Raw genomic sequence first — 20,852 nt, 5'->3', positions numbered from 1 at the left:
CCCCCTCAAAAAAAAATATATATATATATAAAATTGGGTTGGGAGTGGTGATGCAGCCTGCAGTCCCAGTGATTTGGGAGGCTGAGGCAGGAGGACCTCAAGTTCAAAGCCAACCTCAGCAACTTAGCAAGACCCTAAGCAACTTAGAGAGACCCTGTCTCAAAAGTAAAACATGAAAAGGGCTGGGGATGTGGCTCAGTGGTTAAGCGCCCCTGGATTTAATTCCTGCTGCATTTAATTCCCCCCATATGTATACACACACGTGCATGCGCCCACATGCACACACAAGAATAAAATTAGGGCTGAGGGATAGCTCAGTGGTGGAGTGCCTGCCCAGCATGTGGGAGACCTTGAGTTTATTTCCCAGCACCACAAAAAATAAGTAAATAAAAAATATTTTAGCTGGGTGTAGTTTGCATGCCTGTAATCTCAGGCATTGGGAGGCAGAACCAGGAGGATCTCAAGTTTTAGGACATCTTCAGCAATTTAGCAAGGCCCTAGGCTACTTATTGAGACCCCGTCTCAAAATAAAAAAATAAAAAGGACTGGGGATATAGGTCACCCGTAGAGCATCCCTGGGTTCAATCTCCAGTAACATGAAAGAAAAGACGATAAGAAAAAAATTTAAATTGCCTAAAACAAAACCAAGAAAACTGGACTGGGTGTGGTGGTATGTTCTAGTAATCCCAGCCACCTGGGATGCAGAAGCAGGATGATCCCAAGTTTGAGGCCATCCTGGGCAATTTATTGAGACCTTGCCTCAAAATTTAAGTAGAGGACTCGGGATGTAGCTCAAGAGGTAGAGTCCTGTGTTGTGGGATTTATAGCATGTAGAAATAAAAAACCTGTGTTGTGGGATTTATAGCATGTAGAAATAAAAGGAATGGTAGAAGTTGACCCCAAGGTTGGGAGACAGGAAATAGCAGTATACTGTTCTAAGATTCTTACATATGTGAAGTTGTATGTTACATGAAAAGTAGATTGTGATGTTATGTGTATACCATAAACCCTAAAGAAGTCACTTAAAGCAAAATGATATAGTTAATAAGGCAATAAAAGAGATAAAATTGAATCATAAAAATGCTTAATAAATCTAAAAGATGTCTGAAGAATACAAAATGAATATACTGGATAAATCAAAAACAAATAGTAAAATAGTTTATTTAAATCTGACCAGACCAATAATCACATTAAATAAATGATTGAAACACCTCAATAGGTGAAAATTAACAGAATGCATTTAAAAGTAAGATGCAACTAAGTGTTGTCTACAAGAAACCCACTTTAAATATATATAAATTCATATTGAAAGAAAGGTAAAATAAAATATACCTTGTAAACACTGTTCAGAAGAAAGGAGTTGCTATATTAATAACAGACAAAGTAGATATCAGAGCAAGGAATTAATATTACCATGGCTATAGAGACTTACTTCTTGATGACAAAAAGAGTCAGTTCTTCAGGGTACCTAACAATCATAAACGTTTATGCATTTAGCAAGATCTTCAAAGTACATAAAGGGTAATAGAACTGAAAGGAGAAATAGAGAATCCACCAATATAGTTGAAGATTTCAACAGCACTCTCTAAATGATAGAGCAAGTATATAACATGCAACCTTTTCAGATGGCTTTTTTATTTAGTAATATGCATTTGGGCCTTTTCTTGTTAGTTCATTTTCTTTTAGGGCTAGATAATACTCCAGTGTTCCTATATACCACTGTTTGTTTATCCATCTATTTACTGAAGGACATCTTGGTTACTTCTAAATTTTAGCAGGTATTAATAGTGCCTGGCCTTTTTTTCTCCTTTAAACCTGCTTTAGTTAGATTTCATCACCACTACTCTAAACTCCTAAAAAAAAAAAAAAAAAAAAAATCCAGGACAGTTGTTTCTTAGCTTCCATGTGGAATTAGTTCTAGGACCCCTTATGGATGCCCAAATCCTCAGACACTCAAGTCCTTTTTATAAAAAGCTAGTTTTTGCATGTAACCTACATACCTTTTCCTGTATACTTTAAATCATCCCTAAATAACGTGGGCTGAGGTGTGACCCAGTGGTTGAGTATTTACCTAACGTTTCCGAGACCCTAGCCTCAATTCCTGTAACAGAGAAAAAAAAAAAAAAAATCTATGATACCTTATGCTACTCAAGTGCTATATAAATGGTTGCTGTACCGTATTGTTTAGGGAATACTGTCAAGAAAAAAAAATCTGTACACGTTCCAGGGTAGCCACGATTTTTTTATTTTCAAATATTTTTTATAGTTGGTCATATTTATATATGTAGTACCCCTCCCACCATGGATGAATATAATCAGTTGTAAGTTCCCATCTCATAGACCTATTTGTACTTAAAATATTTGTATTCTCTTTTTTTTCTCTCAAATTTAAAAGAGTTTTATTTCTTCATTGAAAAAGAAAAAGAAAGATTTCTCTTGATTGTGAAAAATGTCCAAAAATATGAAACTCAGCAAATATAGCCAGTATATGATCAGATGTGACTTCATTTTTTTTTTATTGGTTATTCAAAACATTACAAAGATTGCAGAATCACATCGGTTACACATCCACATTTTTACATAATACCATAATAGTAACTGTTGTATTCTGCTACCTTTCCTATCCTCTACTATCCCCCCTCCCCTCCCCTCCCATCTTCTCTCTCTACCCCATCTACTGTAATTCATTTCTCTCCTTATTTTTTTCCCATTCCCCTCACAAACTCTTATATGTAATTTTGTATAACAATGAGGGTCTCCTTCCATTTCCATGCAATTTCCCTTTTCTTTCCCTTTCCCTCCCACTTCATGACTCTGTTTAATGTTAATCTTTTCCTCCTGCTCTTCCTCCCTGCTCTGTTCTTAGTTGCTCTCATTATATCAAAGAAGACATTTGGCATTTGTTTTTTAGGGATTGGCTAGCTTCACTTAGCATAATCTGCTCTAATGCCATCCATTTCCCTGCAAATTCCATGATTTTGTCATTTCTTAGTGCTGCGTAATACTCCATTGTGTATAAATGCCACATTTTTTTATCCATTCATCTATTGAGGGGCATCGGGGTTGGTTCCACAGTCTAGCTATTGTGAATTGTGCTGCTATGAACATCGATGTGGCAGTATCCCTGTAGTACGCTCTTTTGAGGTCTTCAGGGAATAGTCTGAGAAGGGCAATAGCTGGGTCAAATGGTGGTTCCATTCCCAGCTTTCCCAGGAATCTCCATACTGCTTTCCATATTGGCCTCACCAATTTGCAGTCCCACCAGCAATGTACAAGAGTACCCTTTTCCCCACATCCTCGCCAGCACTTGTTATTGTTTGACTTCATAATGGCTGCCAATCTTACTGGAGTGAGATGGTATCTTAGGGTGGTTTTGATTTGCATTTCTCTGACTGCTAGAGATGGTGAGCATTTTTTCATGTACTTGTTGATTGATTGTATGTCCTCCTCTGAGAAGTGACTGTTCAGGTCTTTGGCCCATTTGTTGATTGGGTTATTTGTTTTCTTATTGTTTAATTTTTTGAGTTCTTTGTATACTCTGGATATTAGGGCTCTATCTGAAGTGTGAGGAGTAAAAATTTGTTCCCATGATGTAGGCTCCCTATTTACCTCTCTTATTGTTTCTCTTGTGAGAAAAAACTTTTTAGTTTAAGTAAGTCCCATTTGTTGATTCTTGTTATTAACTCTTGTGCTATGGGTGTCCTATTAAGGAATTTGGAGCCCGACCCCACAATATGTAGATCGGAGCCAACTTTTTCATCTATCAGACGCATAGTCTCTGATTTGATATTAAGGTCCTTGATCCATTTTGAGTTAACTTTTGTGCATGGCGAGAGGAGGGGATTCAGTTTCATTTTGTTGCATATGGATTTCCAGTTTTCCCAGCACCATTTGTTGAAGATGCTATCCTTCCTCCATTGCATGCTTTTAGCCCCTTTATCGAATATAAGATAGTTGTAATTTTGTGGATTGGTTTCTGTGTCCTCTATTCTATACCATTGGTCCACCCGCCTGTTTTGGTACCAGTACCATGCTGCTTTTGTTACTATTGCTTTGTAGTACAGTTTGAAATCTGATATAGCTACACCTCCTGATTCACACTTCCTGCTTAGAATTGCTTTTGCTATTCTGGGTCTTTTATTTTTCCATATGAATTTCATGATTGCTTTATCTATTTCTACAAGAAATGCCGTTGGGATTTTGATTGGCATTGCATTGAACCTATAGAGAACTTTTGGTAATATCGCCATTTTAATGATGTTAGTTCTGCCTATCCATGAACAGGGTATATTTTTCCATCTTCTAAGATTTTCTTCTATTTCTCTCTTTAGGGTTCTGTAGTTTTCATTGTATAAATCTTTCACCTCTTTTGTTAGGTTGATTCCCAAGTATTTTATTTTTTTTGAGGATATTGTGAATGGGATGGATTTCCTCATTTCCAGTTCAGAAGATTTGTCGCTGATATACAGGAATGCCTTTGATTTATGTGTGTTGATTTTATATCCTGCCACTTTGCTGAATTCATTTATTAGCTCTAGTAGTTTCTTTGTAGACCCTTTTGTGTCTTCTAGGTATAGGATCATATCATCCGCAAATAGTGATAATTTAAGTTCTTCTTTTCCTATTTTTATGCCTTTAATTTCTTTCGTCTGTCTAATTGCTCTGGCCAGTGTTTCGAGAACTATATTGAATAGAAGTGGTGAGAGAGGGCATCCCTGTCTTGTTCCAGATTTTAGAGGGAATGCCTTCAGTTTTTTTCCATTTAGAATGATGCTAGCCTGAGGCTTAGCATATATAGCTTTTATAATTTTGAGGTAAGTTCCTGTTATCCCTAGTTTTTCTAATGTTTTGAACATAAAGGGATGCTGTACTTTGTCGAATGCTTTTTCTGCGTCCATCGAGATGATCATATGGTTCTTATCTTTAAGTCTATTGATGTGGTGAATAATGTTTATTGATTTCCGTATATTGAACCAGCCTTGCATCCCAGGGATGAATCCTACTTGATCATGGTGCACAATCTTTTTGATATGTTTTTGTATACGATTTGCCAGAATTTTATTGAGGATTTTTGCATCTAAATTCATTAGGGATATTGGTCTGTAGTTTTCTTTCTTTGAGGTGTCCTTCTCTGGTTTGGGAATCAGGGTGATATTGGCCTCATAGAATGAATTTGGGAGTTCTCCCTCTTTTTCTACCTCCTGAAATAGATTATGGAGTATTGGTATTAGTTCCTCTTTAAAGGTTTTGTAAAACTCTGCTGTATATCCATCCGGTCCTGGGCTTTTCTTGGTTGGTAGTCTTTTGATGGCTTCTTCTATTTCCTCCCTTGATATTGATCTGTTTAGGTTGTTTATATCTTCCTGATTCAATCTGGGTAGTTCATATGTCTCAAGGAATTTATCTATGCCTTCACTATCTTCTATTTTATTAGAGTATAGGGTTTCAAAATAATTTCTAATTATCTTCTGTATTTCTGAATTGTCTGTATTCTCCTTGAAATGCTTTTCTACTTGGCTTCCAAACACTATACTTTCTTTTCTCATTGGCCGTTTCCTTTTAGTCTCCTAAAAAGGGTACAGGGTTCTCCTGTACCCTCTTTTTTTCTTTTTTGCTCCAGTACCAGAAATTGAACCCAGGAGTACTTAACCACTGAGCCACATCCCCAGCTTCTTTTTATTTTTATTTTGAGACAGGATCTCGCTAAGTTGGTTAGGGTATTGCTGAGTTGCTGAGGCTGGTCTCAAACTTGAGATCCTCCTGCTTTAGCTTCCTGAATCATGAGGAATACAGGTGTACATCATCATGCCTGGCTCTAAACCCTTTAAAAAAAGAGGTGGGAAGTCTGGGGTTGTAGCTCAGTGGTAGAGTACTTGCCTAGCTACCTGTGAGGCACTGGATTTGATCCTTAGTACCACATAAAAATAAATAAATAAAAATAAAGGCATTGTTTTTTAAAAAAATGAAAAATGTCAAAATACAAAATAAATCGAATATTATAATTAACCCCCAAGTACCCTTCAAGAACCATCAATACTCTATTTTTTAATTTATAACTCCACCCATTCTTATCCCCTGCTTAATGATTTCTTCTTATTTTTTAGTGTTATTTATTGAGTATAATTTCCATAGAATAATGCTTATCTATTTTATGTAAAACCATTCTCTAAATTTGTCTTCCACTGCTGTGTATCTAACCTTGGTCCTCTCACATGCTAATCAGGCACTCTATCACTGAGCAGCTTCTCTGGCTCCAAATTCTCTAATACCTGAAAAACATTAAAATCTGGTTACCACTACCATAGTTCAAATATAAAATATTTCTATCACCTTAAATGATTCCCTTTTGCCCCTTGTAGTCATTCTCTACCCTACTCCCAGACCCTAGCAGTCTCTAATGTTTTTGTTTCTATAGTTTTGGCTTTTCCAGAATGTCATGTAAATGGAATATATATATATAAAATTTCTTTCACTCAGCATAATGTCTTTGAGATTCATCTGAGTCATTACAAATATTACTAAGTCCATTCTCTGTATTACTAAGTAGAATTCCATTGTATGAATGTACCAATTTATTTGTTGATTCACTGAAGAATAGTTTTATTTTTTCCAAGTATGAATAAAGTGGCTGTGAACTTTCTTGTACAATTTTTGTATGAAAGTAATTTTCATTTAATTAGGGTAAATAAATAGGTGGGAGTGGGATTGTTGGGTTTTATGGTAAATATCTATTTAACTTTATAAGAAGCAAATTGTTGTCTAGAATGGCTGAACCAATACATTGGAGCACCAGTTACTCCATATCTTCACAAGAATGTCAATATTTTATATTTAAGTCTTCTGCCCATTTTTTAAATTGGGTTGTTTTCTTACTGTTGAATTTTGAGAGTTCTTTATATATTCTAGATAGAAGTCATTTGTTGGATAGATGATTTGCATATATTTTCTTCCATCTGGTAGCTTGTCTTTTTTTTAAATATATATTTTAGTTGTAGTTGGACAGAATACCTTCATTTTATTTACTTATTTTTTACGTGGTGCTGAGAATAGAATCCATCGCCTCACGTGTGCTAAGAATCTTTTTATTTTTATTTTTAAAACATTTTTTAGTTGTCAATGAACCTTTATTTATTTATCTATCTATTTATTTATTTATTTATATGAGGTGCTGAGAATCTAATTCAGTGCCTCACACATTCTAGGCAAGTGCTCTACCACTGAGCTACAACCACAGCCCAGTTTTTTTTTTTTTTTTTTTCTTAATGAGTCATGCTTTTGGTATCTTATTTAAAAATCTTTTACTTCATATCAGGTCACGAATATTTACACCTATGTTTCCTTCTAAACATTTTACAAGGCCTGGGGATGTAACTCAGTGGCAGACCTCTTGCCAACTGTGTGTTGGGTTCTGTCCCCAGTAGTGCAAAATAAAACAATAAAACCCCCTATCGTTTTATAGTTTTACATTTTACATTTATATCAATGACCTGTTTGAGTTAAATTTTACCTAAGAGATAGGTAAAGATACTCTTTCAAAAAAAAAAAAATATATATATATATCTTCAATTGTTTTTATACTATTTGTTGAAAGCTTTCTTTTTTCATTAAGTTGCCTTTGCACCTTTGTAAAAATTCGGTTGGTGTATTTGTGTTGAGTCTCTTCTTAGATTCTTTTTCTATTCCAATTTTCCATGTGTCTTTTTCTTCACCAACTCCATGTTCTCTTGATTTCTATAGCTTTTTTTAAAGTCTTTTTTAAAATTTTCTACCAAAAATTGAACCTGGGGTACTTTACCACTGAGCCACATCCCCATCCCTTTTTACTTTTTATTTTGAGACAGGGTCTTGCTGAGTTGCTTCTGGCCTCAGTAAGTTTCTGAGGCTGGCCTTGAATTAGTAATCCTCCTATTTCAACCTCCCAAATTGCTGGAACTATAGGCATGTGCCACCGTGTCTAACTTTTTAAGTCTTAAAAGTTGAATACTATGATTCTTACACCTTATTCTTCTTTGGAATTATTTTGGCTCTTTTTATAACTTTATCTATCCATAAAAGTATTAGAATAAGTTTGCATATATCTATAAAAACTCTTGCTAGGACTTAGAATGAAATTATACTAAATCTATAAATCAACTTAGGGAGAATTGACATCTTCACTATGTCAAGTTTCCAGTCTATAAAATGGGCTAGTGGTGTAGTAGCTCAGTGGTAGAGTGTATATTTAGAATGTGGAAGGCCCTGAGTTCAGTCCCCAGCAACAACAACAAAAAAGATACATTTTCTCATTTATTTGGGTCTTTAATATATTTTATTAGAGTTTGTAGATTTCACTATACAAATACTTTATGTATTTAATTAAGTATGCAACCAAGCACTTAATTTGTGGGAAATAATCATAAGCGGTATTTTAAATTTTAGTTTTCAGTTATTTATTGCTACTTTATATAAATTTGATTTGGCAATGTTGACTACTTCCTGTGATCTAGCTAAATATTTTTTCACCCCCATCTCCCTCGGCCCCCAATATTAGGAATTGAACCGAGGGGTGTTTTACCACTGAATTTCATCCCCAGATTTATTTATTTATTTATTTATTTATTTGGTGCTGAGAACTTAACCTAGGGCCTTGTGCATGCATGGCAAGCACTCTACCAGCTGAGCTATATCCTCAGCCCCCAGCCCCAGATATTTTTAAAAACATTTTTAGTTGTAGATGGACACAATACATTCATTCATTCATTCATTCATTTATTTATATGTGGTGCTGAGGATCCACTCTAGTGCCTCTCACATGCTAAGCAAGTGCTCTACCATTGAGCTACAGCCCCAGCCCCACAGCCTTTTTATCTATTTTTATTTTGAGACAAGGTCTTCATAAGTCACCCAGGCTGACCTTAAATTTGTGATCCTCCTGCCTCAGCCCCTCAGTGGCTGGAATTACAAGTGTGAGTCACCGCACATATCTCATATTTTCTATTTTGAGGAGTTTTGTATGTTTTGTTTTGATTCCTTGATATTTTATTTCTTTTTTTAATATTTATTTTTTATTTGTAGTTGGACACATTACCTTTATTTTATTTATTTATTTTTTTATGTGGAGCTGAGGATTGAACCCAGGGCTTTGCACATGCTAAGCAAGTGCTCTACTGGTGAGCCACAACCCTACCCCCTCCTTGGTATTTTCTATGTACACAATTATGTTGTCTATGAATAGGAATATGTTTTTCCTTTCTTGCCTATATGTATGCCTTCTATTTCTTTTTCTCATCTTATTGCATTGGCTTCATCTTCAGTTGAATAGGACTAGTGACAGTGAACAACCTTGTCCCCCCCCTTTTTTAAAAATCTTAGTGTAATGTAAAAGCATTCAGTTTTCAGGTTTGTTATACTTCATTTATATTAAACTAAGAAAATTTTCTTCTATTCCAACTTTGCATCTTTATGGATGTTGGATTTTGTCAAATTTTTTTTTTCTCTGTCAATTGAAGTGATCATGTATTTTTTCTTTTTTCCCCCTTTTTTGTGGTATTGGGGATTGAACTCAAGGGTGCTTAACACTGAGCTACATCCCCAGTCTTTTTTATGTTTTGAGACAAAGTCTTGATAGGTGTCCTAGACTGGACTTGAACTTCGGATCTTCCTGATTCAGCTTCCTGATTCAGCCTCCCAAGTAGCTGGGATTCAGGGGGCACACCACCATGCCTAGCCAATTTTTTCTTCTTCAGACTGATGATGCTGGGCTGCATTGATTACTTATCAAAAAACAAACCAATCTTACATTCTCAGAATAACCTCCTATGGTTGTAATGCATTATCTTTTTTTTAATCACTGGATTTAATTTTCCAATTTTTTATTTAGATATTTAGCTTGGTTTGTAGTTTTCTTATTTTTGCTTAGTTTTAGTAAAAAGATAATTTGGCCTTATAAAGTGACTTGGAAAGTGTTCCCTTCTCTTCTGTTTTCTGAAGAGATTACATAGAATTGATATTATTTTGTCTTAATGTGTATGCTAAAATTCACCAGAGTAAGCATCTGGGCTTATAGATTTCTTTAGTAGTGATAGGGTTATTCAGGTTATCTATTGTACCTTGCTTAACTTTTTTTTTTTAATTAATTTTTATTGTAGGTTGTTCAAAACATTACATAGTTCTTGATATATCATATTTCACACTTTGATTCAAGTGGGATATGCGCTCCCATTTTTACCCCATATACAGATTGCAGAATCACTTCAGTTGCACAACCATTGATTTACATATTGCCATTCTGGTGTCTGTTGTATTCTGCTGCCTTTCCTATCCTCTACTATCCCCCCTCCCCCCTCCCCTTAACTTTTTTTTTAAAAAAAGATTTTGCTGATTAGATTTTAATAGTGAACCAATTTTGATTTATTTTTTATTTGTTCTTTTTAGATATACATGATAGTAGAGTGTATTTTGCATATTATACATATATGGAATATGACTTATTCTTATTAGAATCCCATTCTTGTGGTTATACATGATGTGGAGTTTTACTGGTGATGTATTTATGTATGAACATAGGAAAGTTATGTCCAGTTAATTCCACTGTCTTTCCTATTTCTGTTCCTGTTCCTCTCCTTTCCCTTTATTCCTGTGTCTAATCCACTGAACTTCTGTTCTTCCCCTCCCTTCAAATGGGTAACTTTTGATAGTTTATGATTTTCAAGGAATTGGTCTGTTTCAGTTAAGGGGTTGAAATGTCTACAAGGTCCATAGTGATATTTTTTTTCAGATCTGCTATTAATAATATGTCTTCTCAGTCTCCTTTGTTAGTCTTGCTAGAGATTTATTAACTTTCTAGATTTTTTTCTTTTTCTTTTTCTTTTTTTTTTAAATCAAATTAAAGCAAGCTTATTATTTCGACCGGCCGGGCTGCCTCTCCCACCCAAAACGGTGGGAACAAGACAGCAACCCCACCTTTCCTGCAGCCCAGCTTTATAGCCCAGAACGTTACACAAAAGGGGGGTTACAGATAACAGAACTCTGACAAGCATCACACTAATGGTAGTTTACATTTTTTGCTGGCCCCAACATCAGAATTTATGAGGACCATTAGAGCCTCAGAGAGGGTCGTGGTCTGGCCAGGGAAGGCCAATATTTATGAGGTGTCACTAAGTTTCAGAGAGGGCTGCTATCTGGTCAGAGAGCCAGGCATGGGTGAGTTCAAGGCACGGGCAGGCATTCCAAGCAGGTTCAGAATTTGCAGTAATTTATAGTAAAGCCGAAATCTAGATTTTTTTCAAAGAAACAACTTTTGGTTTCATTGCCTTTCTTTCCCTATCTTTAGTTTCATTGATTTCTGCTTTTTATTAGTAGTCTTCATTCTGATTGCTTTGAACTTGTTTTATTTTGTTTATTTATTTAAGTTTTTTTTTCTCTTTTATTTATTTATTTTTAATAAGATTTTTTGTTTTGGTACTAGAAATTGGAACCAAGGGTGCTTTATCACTAAACTAACTATATACTTCAGTCCCCACCCCTCTTTTTTTTTTTTTTGCAACAAGGTCAAAACAGGTTGCTGAGAGCCTTGATAAGTTGAGGCTAGCCTTCAACTTGTGATCCTCCTGCCTCAGTGACTCAAGTCATTGGTATTACATGTGTATGCCACCACGCTTGTCTTCTTTTTTTAATAAGGTAAAAAATTAATCAGATTAATATGGATACTTATGTGGAGATTGTCTTAGCTTTGGCTACCATGATAAAATACCACAGACTAGGTAGCTTAAACAGCAGTAACATTTCTCATCATTTAGGAGGCTGGAAAGTTCATGATCAAGGTCCTGGCAAGATAGGTTTCATTCTAAAGCATCTCTATAGAACTTATAGGCAGCTGTGTGCTCATGTGACCTCTTCTTTGTGTAGGAGGTAACAGAGAAAAAGAAAACTTTATGTTGTCTTTTGTAAGGTCACTAATTGAATCAGAGCCCTATGACCTAATTTAGCCTAAATTACTTCCTTAGAGGCCCAGTCTCCAAATATAGCAACCCTGGTGGTTAGGTGCGGGAGGCCACTAGCCCATAAGCTAAGCATCCTCTCTCAGACTTGAGTTAGGGAGTGTTGGTTTGACATTGCATGCCTTCTGCTGTGCAATGCAAGGGTCTCCACCTTTGCTTGGCAAAGAAGTTTGCTCTAGCTCTGGACTTGGGCGTTACCCAATGGGATTGGACAACCCCCGCCTTGAAACCTTATCCCCTGCCTTATTTAGTGAAGAATATTCTATCAAAACTCCTTTGTATGTCCCCCTATAAAAGCTATAAAAATAAAGAGATTCCCAGTGCACGCTCTTTCCAGCGTGGAAGCTGACCTTTAGGTCACAGAGCAGTCCCACCCTCAATATGAAAATTACTTCTGTGTCCTGTGCTTTTTTGCCATTTTTCTTAGCTTAATATTACAGCCAGCTCTTTTAAACCCAGTTCATCCCATCTGCGTGAGTAGCTGGTGAGAGTTAGGGCTTCAACATGAATTTTGGGAGGGGGAATACAAACAGTACCAACATACCAAACATAGAAAACAAGTATTTACCATATGTTTTTGTTCCTTTATTCCTGGTGCTTCAAGTTTTGTTGTATTACCACTTATGCACGCACACATTGCTGCCACAGTGTTGGAATCAAACCCAGATCCTCATGTTAGACAAGTGCTACACTCCCAGTCCTATTTCCTTTCTTTTGGCCATTCTTCTAGAGGAAGTTTCTTATAAAGAATCCTCTTAGCTGGGCATGGTGGTACACGCCTATAATCCCAGTAGCTCGGGAGGCTGAGACAAGATGATCGAAAGTTCAAAGTCGGCCTCAGCAATGGCAAGTTGAGATGCTCAGCAACTCAGTGAGGCACTGTCTCTAAATAAAATACAAAATAGAGCTGGGGTTGTGGCTCAGTGGTTGAGTGCCCCTGAGTTCAATCCTGGTACCAAAAAAAAAAAAAAAAAAGAATTCTCTTAGTTTTCTTCTGTCTTATTTCATCTTTACAGAAGGATTTTCTCTGATATAAAATTCTGTATTTGAACAACTTTTAAAATGTTGTGCTAATTTCTTCTGGTTCTTATGGTTTCTAATAAAAAAATAGGAAGCTATTTAAGTAATTGTTCCCTTAATAACTAGTGTATTGTTTTTGTAGTTGCTGCCAATAATTTTGTTTGTTTGTTTGTTTCATAGTTTTTATTTGAATTTGGGAATAGATTTTGTTGTATTTAGCCTGTTTGGGGATTTGCCTCTTGAATCTATTGGTTTACACACATTTGTGAAGTTCATTTCAGCCATTATTTCTTCAAATATTTTACCACACTTTGGCTTTTTAAAAATATTTATTTTTTTTAGTTTTAGGTGGACACAATATCTTTATTTTACATTTATGTAGTGCTAAGGATTGAACCCAGTGCCTCATGCATGCTGGGTGAGCACTCTACCACTGAGCCCCAGCCCCAGTCCCCACACTTTGGCTGTCTATCTTTTATTTTTCTCCCCTATCTCTGTCTCTCACTCCCCTCCCCTACATTCCCCTCTCCCCCTCCCCTTCCCCCCCCCCCCCTTTGCTAGGATCAAACCCAGGGCCTATATCAATCACTATACCACTGAGCCACCTTCAGCCCTATATTTGTGTTTTTGAGACAGGATCTCTCTCTGTTGATCAGGCTGGCCTTGAACTCCTGAGCTCTAGCAATCCTTCTGCCTCAGCCTCCAGACTAGCTGGGACTACAGGTATGTTCCAGTGTGCTGAACTCTTCACCAATGTCTTATTTCTCTTTCTGGGACTCTGATGTATCAAAGTAAATATTACACTTTTGGATGTTATCCCACATATCCTAATGACCTGTACCTAGTCACCCCACCCTGTTGTTTTTCTTTGTTGTCCAGAATCAGTATTGTATTTGGTATTTCCCTTGACTTGTCTTCAGATTCACTGAGTCTTTCCACTGTGATTTCTGTTCTGCTGTTGAATGCATATGTTTATCCTTCAGTTGTATTTTTCAGTTAAGGTTGTCAAGGCATTTATATCCAATATCTGTGTCTCTTGATATTTTGACTTTTCATCTTTTATACAAATTGAGATCATCTTGGCTCTAAATACAACAATTAATTTTATATTATATCCTGGAAATTTTGATAATTATGACGGTATGGGTTTTGTTTAAATTCTACAGTGAATGTTGACTCTTACTGTTTTAGCAGACAGTTTACCCATTTGAGTTCAACTTGAAAGTTCTGTTCAACTTTCTTTGGTTCGTGATTCCAAAGTCATCTCAGTTTTGGTTAGATTTGCTTTGCACGTGCATCACCAAGTAACTCATCTAGATGTGCAAGTAGTTATTCTTATAGTTTAGAATTCCCTTATTATATATTTTAGGAAATACATATTGAAGTATTCTAGACGTGAAGAGTCATTATGAAAACTTTTTAAATTGTTTTGGAAAATATTATACATGCACCTATGTGTAAATTTGTATGTGAATCTTCTAAATGAACGTTATACTCTTTTTTTGCAAATTCTCTGTATGGTTATAAACTTCCCAAACAAAAATTTGGATGCAACAAAGAAATATAAGTCAAAAACATGTCATTCATTCCCTGCTTAAAAACCACCAGTGACTTCTCATCTCACTAAATGTAAAAGCCAGTTTGTTTAAGTGGTCTATTTGACCTCTCATATTAGTCTTCCAACTCCCAGTGGCTTCTCATCTCACTCAGAATGAAAACCAGAGTCCCTTTTTGTCTTTAGTATGTCCTTTAATGAACCTATCTAATATTCTTAGAGCTTTTCATAGTACCTGGCCCATAATCAAAACACAAGCTCAAAACAAAAATGCTTGTTTGGATCAAAATGACTAGTTGTGGGGTTGGGGATGTGGCTCAAGCGGTAGCGCGCTCGCCTGGCATGTGCGGGGCGCTGGGTTTGATCCTCAGTACCACGTAAAAGTAAAATAAAGATATTGTGTCCACTTAAAACTAAAAAATAAATATTTAAAAAAAATGACTAATTGTGTCTTTGTGACAGACTTTATTCCTCTCCTCAGGTTGCCTATGTACTAGCCATATGCTATTTTGTGCCATTGCAGACTTTTTGCCACTGGAAAATCCATTATTTGCTGTAGTAATAGATTGTTACTTATTTTCTTTGGGTCTTGAAATTAGGATCTGAGGCAGGTTCTTGCTTAGCATGCACAAAGCCCTGGGTTTTGCCTCAGTACCACAAAAAGAATTAGGACCTGAGGTTGGAGTTATAGATAGAGTACAGTAGAATACATGCTTAGAGTACATGTTATAGATAGAGTATAGTAGAGTACATGCTTAGCATGCACTAAGCCCTGGGTTCAATCCTCAGCTCAAAAACAAACAAACTTGAAGGTTTTAAGTTTGTTACACAGCTCTAGCTAGCATACTTTCTAGAATTATTACTCTTCCATCCTTTGAATCACTTCCTTTATTTTAATCTGTCCTCATTCCCAAACTTATATTTTCTGTTTTTATTTTTTTAAATCAATTTTGTCAGTAGGTGTTTTCACTATTTTTTTTATTCCTTCATTTTATTACCAAAGTTTTCTCTCCATCCTTTAGGGGCAAATATGGCAGAGGGAACAGATAGCTTCTAGTATTCTATGCTGCCTGCCTTCTGCTCCAAAATGAAAAATGATTTTACTAAATATAGTTCACTGGAAAGAGAATTCTCTGTAACTAGGATTAGTCTTTGTTTTACATTTCTAAAGTTGAGCCCAGTAGTTTTTAAGCTGTTGTCCTTAAAAAGCTACAAGGAGGCCCCTGACCTTGATTATTTTGCAGGTGAATAAATGTAAAAGTAAATTTAAAGGTGAACTTTTAATCTGGTACATATTGCAAATCATTATTCTTTACCAAAAAGACTTTATTTTGGCATGAACATGTGCAGCAGAAAGGAGCTGCTGCTGTGTCTTTAAAAGCTATCATCAGAGCAGTGTGGAGGCAGGCATGCCACTGAACTACTTGAATGAGAGCAAGAAGAGGAGGTGGGAGAGGGTGCTCTTGTGTGTGTGTGTGTGTGTGTGTGTGTGTGGTGTGAGAGGGAGAGACAGAGAGAGAGAGAGACTGTTGGCAGAGCTCTGGGTGACATCTCTTAGAACAGCTGGGCCATGGTCTGCTTCAGAGCTGCTTGTCAGAGCAATTAGCTTGTCGGAGACACCGCAGCAAGGATCACTAGCAATTTCATTCAAGGGTGAAGGGGGTGGGTGTGGGGACTGTGGGCGGGGGAAGAGGCACAGGTTTCCCAGAAGGAATTCTTCCGGCAAAATTCCGGCAGAACAGATTCTTACAATGAGGTCTCCATTAATAATGTGAGCTTGCTGTTGGTGTAAATGCTGATCCTCCATTTGGGGTGAGTTTTGGATGATTTTCTTGCTTTATATAAAAGTCCTTGAACTTCATAGGCTGGGAGGGAAGAAGCTACAAAGAATGGTGTCTTTTCTATCTTGGTCTATTTAACTCTTTTATAAACAGTGGAGAAATTAGAGAATTTTCAAATGTTAAATTTTGTGAGGGTTTTGTGGGCATTTTCGTTTGTCCTTTTTTAATCTTTAAAATATTTTAAAAACTAGGTTTGCTAGAACTTTTACTGTATTCAGATTCTACCTCTTCCCTGGCTATTTCAAGCAATACTTCATTCAGATTTAGCTTATGAGAACAGTGGTGATTTCTGTTCTCTTTGGTGATGCTGTTGACGCACATTGCAGGAAGCAGGGAATCCCCTATAAATATCCTTCACTGTGTCATTACCCAGCTATCCACACCCGGCTGGTGAATATGCTTCTCTGTCCTATGTCTTTATGTAACTGTCCCCTAGTCTTTAAATGTAATAAGAAGAAATATGTCACCTTTTTATGTCTAGGAAGCTTTTGTGATTATAAACATCCTTGGAGGAATTTGTTAAACCTTTTTACTAAAAGTGCCTTTTTATGTATTAAGGCCAGTGTATGAATTTCTTCTGGTTTTATCACTTTGTATTTTGGATTACTTGTTTGTTCCCTTGTTTCTTAAAATTGACTTGTTTTTGTTTGCTGGCTTTGGTTTATAAAGAGTGCAGAGATGGGATTCCCTCTACCTCCAGTGACGTAGTGATTTTGTTTGCAGTCTTTTTCTTCTGAGAGGGAGGGAACGGAGAGAAGGAAGAAGAAAAATCCATCTGAAGCGGTGCGTTCTTCTTCTGTGACTTGATGCTGACAAAACTGGGTACAATTAAATAGAGCTAAAGCCAAAATGAGGTGTTTTAATGATAGGGGTATTGTTTTGTTTCCTTTTAGAATAGGCTTAGACTGAAAGTCAGGATCGCTGAAGCAGGGTGCCTGAATTAACCCTGTAAGTCCTGATGCTAATGAATTTTGCCTAACTGCTTTTTCTAAATATGGAAGGAAAGGGAGCTCATACGCTTTCTGGAACCTAGGATCCATTAATAATTCTAGGTTGAGTTTTTAAATTTGGAATTTTTCTGCTTTATTTGCACTGATTCTGATCAGACAGCTAGTATGTTGTTTTTCAGACCTCAAAAATGGGTAGTTATATAAAATTCTTTGCCACTCTGGTTTAGGAGAAAAATATTAGATATCTTCCTATGTGTGAGCATAACAATCCAGCCCATCTTTTTTGGATTGAATGTTTGGGCTTCTACTTCCTTTTATGCAACTCCATCTTAATACTGCTGATCTTTGGAGGTATGCCTGCAGAGGTCAATTTGAAAAACTCAATAGGCTAGAGCCTAGGTAAATTTAAGAGTTGCCTGTCTGTGGATGTGTGTTTGGATAGTATATGTGGAAATGTGCCTTTAAAAACTTGCTGGCATATTTTCTATCTTGATTTTCTTTTCTGTTGTACTTTCGTTTATTCTAAATTCTTTGTATGAAGCAAAAAAGAGTAATAATGTCTGGATTTCAGCTTAGATTATGCAGTCCTGTTTGCTATTGTAGCTCCATTATATTAATATTTATTTCAACTATAAATGTTTCAAACTAACAAAATCTAATTTTATTTGGAGAGAAGCAGTGTGGGGGAAGGCTAGAGGAAAGGAAAATAACCTTTGGGTAAATGGAGAGCATTCCGGAAGAATAACCTATTTAGAAGCTTGCCAGAGACTGGAGTTAGAAGGTTAAGAGAAATTCCTTCACATCTTTGCATCTTGATATTGCAGCAAATATGTGGATAATTTCTTGCTAGCTTTTCAGGAAACCCCTGTGGTGGACAATCCTTATTAATGGTTGCTGGGAGACTGCCTTGACGTCACTGGGAGCATTCCCGTCTGCAACTAGAACAGGAATAGCCTTTGAGGGGGAAACAAAACCAATGTGAAATTAAAAGAAGACAGTTCTGTTAAGTTGGTTTTCCTTCTGTTTGGGGGTGGCTGGGATAGACCAAAAGTTCTTTCTTAAATGTTTCTGTCATTACCAAGGGAGGGTTTACCAGAAGATCATTTTATTTTGACCAAAAATGTTATCTTTTAAAATCTTTGTTTTCTAACCATCAGGTTTTAGAAAAGGTTGAGGAAAGAAAGCTGTTGGAAGTTGCTAGAGAAGTAAAATTTCAGTTTCCTTTTAACGTTTATTTATTTTTCTTTCTTTTGGGAGGAGGAAGGAAAGATCAAGGGTAGTTTTTGCAAAAGGTGTTTTAGCATCATTCTAGAATAATTTAATTCTTACTGTTGTCTTCCTATCCGCAGCCCACCACCACCACCTGCCTGTTATTGTATAGCCTATTAAGCTTCTCTTTAGAAAAAAACATACTTACTGATTGAATGCTTGGACTCTGGAGTTCATTTCCCAGCTTTAGCAATTGCTGATTCAGTTACCCTGGACAAATTACTTAACCTCTCCATTTCTTCATATATAAAATGAGGATAATGATAACACCTGCCTAGGAGGATTGTTTTGAAATTAAGAGTTATTATATATAAAGCCTTTAAGACAGTTCCTGGTCATTTTGAAGGCTTAGTTAGTATTAGCCATGATTATTTGTATTAAGAAATTAAATAAGAATATACCATTTGTGACTTCAGATCACATGTAATTTTTGAGGAAACCAGAAGAGACTTTTGAGCTATTTAAGAGACTTTTTTTAAGTGAATTTAAGTATGATGTAAGCATTTCAGCTTTACTTTGACACAGTTGATCCTTTTAGGAGTTATCTTTTCTAATTTAATATTCAGAAGCCAAATTGAGAATATGTTCATTTAAAAAGATTAGCAGCTTTATAATCTTTTTTTTTTTCTTTCTTGACCATCATTCATCTTTTGACTTCTACAGGGTGTTGGCTTGTTTTGTTTTGTTTCTGTTTTTTTACTTTTTACTATTGTTTCTGATCTACTTTCAAATCTTAAGATACTGTCTTTGATGTCTACCTTTGAATCTTTGTTATCTTTGCTTTTCTCTATGTGAGTTGATGTTGTTGATTATCTTCTTTTTTCATATATTTGTGAGACTATGATTTATATGAAGTACTATGTATAAAGATTCTTTAATGTCGTTAGTGTGAATGTGATGGTTGGCATTAAACTCTAGGCCTCATGCATGCTAAGCATATATTCTATCATCGAGCTACACCCCCAGCCAAAAAATCTACAATTTTAAATGGGCCAGATATCAGATCACAAATACTAGAAGATCCAATATCCTATTCCCTCTTATCTTTTAATTTCACATTAAAAACTTAGAGTGGCATTCTTTTTGTTTGTTATAAACCTTTGTGTTCATGCTATTGGAGGGACAGGATGGTGAACTGAAGAAAAAAGTGAGAAGCACTAAGCTGGGACATGGTGAAACAATACCCCTATCATTAAAACACCCCACTTTGGCTTCATGGTAATTCACTAAGAATTAACATGAGAAACACTAATTCTGTTAAGGGAAATTTTTTTTATTTCTAAAACTCTTTCATACATTTTTCTTGGAGAGTTAATGAGAATTGTAAACAAGATTTAGGTATAAAGATGTTTATCATAGCATTATTTTATTATAAAAATTAACTGCCAGGCCTGGTGGTACATACTTGTAATCCCAGTGACTTGGGAGGCTAAGGCAGGAGGATTACAAGTTCAAAGCCAGCCTCAGCAATTTAGTGAGACCCTATCTTAAAATAAAATATTAAAAAAAAAGGGCTAGTTACTTGGCTGCTGATTAATTGAGGTGGGGGGCACTAGGGAAAAATAGTTACCTTAGATTAGGTAGAAGGGAGTGAAGGGAGGGGATGGGAGGTGATATGGGGATAGGAAAGATAGTAGAATGAAACAGATATTATTACATACACACACACATACACACACACACACACACACACACACGTGACTACATGACCTATGTGATTCTACAACATGTACAATCAGAAAAATGAGAAATTATACCCCATCTATGTATGATATATCAAAGTGCATAAATGCATTCTACTGCTAATTAAAACAAATTTTAAAAATTTTAAAAAAAATCTGGGAATGTGGCTCAGTGGTTAAGCATCCCTGAGTTCAGTTCCCAGTACCAAATAAGTAAATAAAATTTTAAAAATAAAAATAAAAATTAAGACTGCCTAAATTTTCAGTGATAGGGAAATGGTTACCTAATTTATGATACATGTGTATCATAGAATATGACTTTATGTTAAAAGTAATTAAAAATGGAAAATGGTTTATGGATATCAATTCCATACAAATATGGAAACAAAAAATAAAGAAAAACTGTTTTTATTAATGGAAGTAATTGCTGGGTTACAAATTTATGAGTGTTTTTTTTTACTTCCTTTTCTATACTTGTATGTGTCTTCTTTAAGTATGAAGAAACCTTTACTTTTCTTTTTTTTTTACACAATATCTTTATTTCATTTTTATGTGGT

General features: G+C 35.8%; 1 protein-coding gene across 15 annotated transcripts in view; it reads left to right on the top strand.

The window, feature by feature from the left end:
- Window positions 1-20,852, top strand: part of R3hdm2 (R3H domain containing 2) — a 150,329-nt gene that overhangs the window by 63,496 nt on the left and 65,981 nt on the right. For 2 of the 15 annotated variants that reach the window (XM_076854746.1, XM_076854760.1), the window contains one exon: window positions 13,635-13,721. The exons of the other annotated variants lie outside the window; for them this stretch is intronic. The gene's annotated coding sequence lies outside the window, so the exon portion shown is untranslated. The remainder of the gene's footprint in view (window positions 1-13,634; window positions 13,722-20,852) is intronic. 15 annotated transcript variants of the gene reach the window in all.

The sequence above is a fragment of the Callospermophilus lateralis genome, chromosome 4 (assembly GCF_048772815.1).
Source record: "Callospermophilus lateralis isolate mCalLat2 chromosome 4, mCalLat2.hap1, whole genome shotgun sequence".
Lineage (NCBI taxonomy): Eukaryota > Metazoa > Chordata > Mammalia > Rodentia > Sciuridae > Callospermophilus > Callospermophilus lateralis.
The sequence above is the reverse complement of the archived record's forward strand: the minus strand, read 5'-3'. Positions and strand labels throughout refer to the sequence as shown.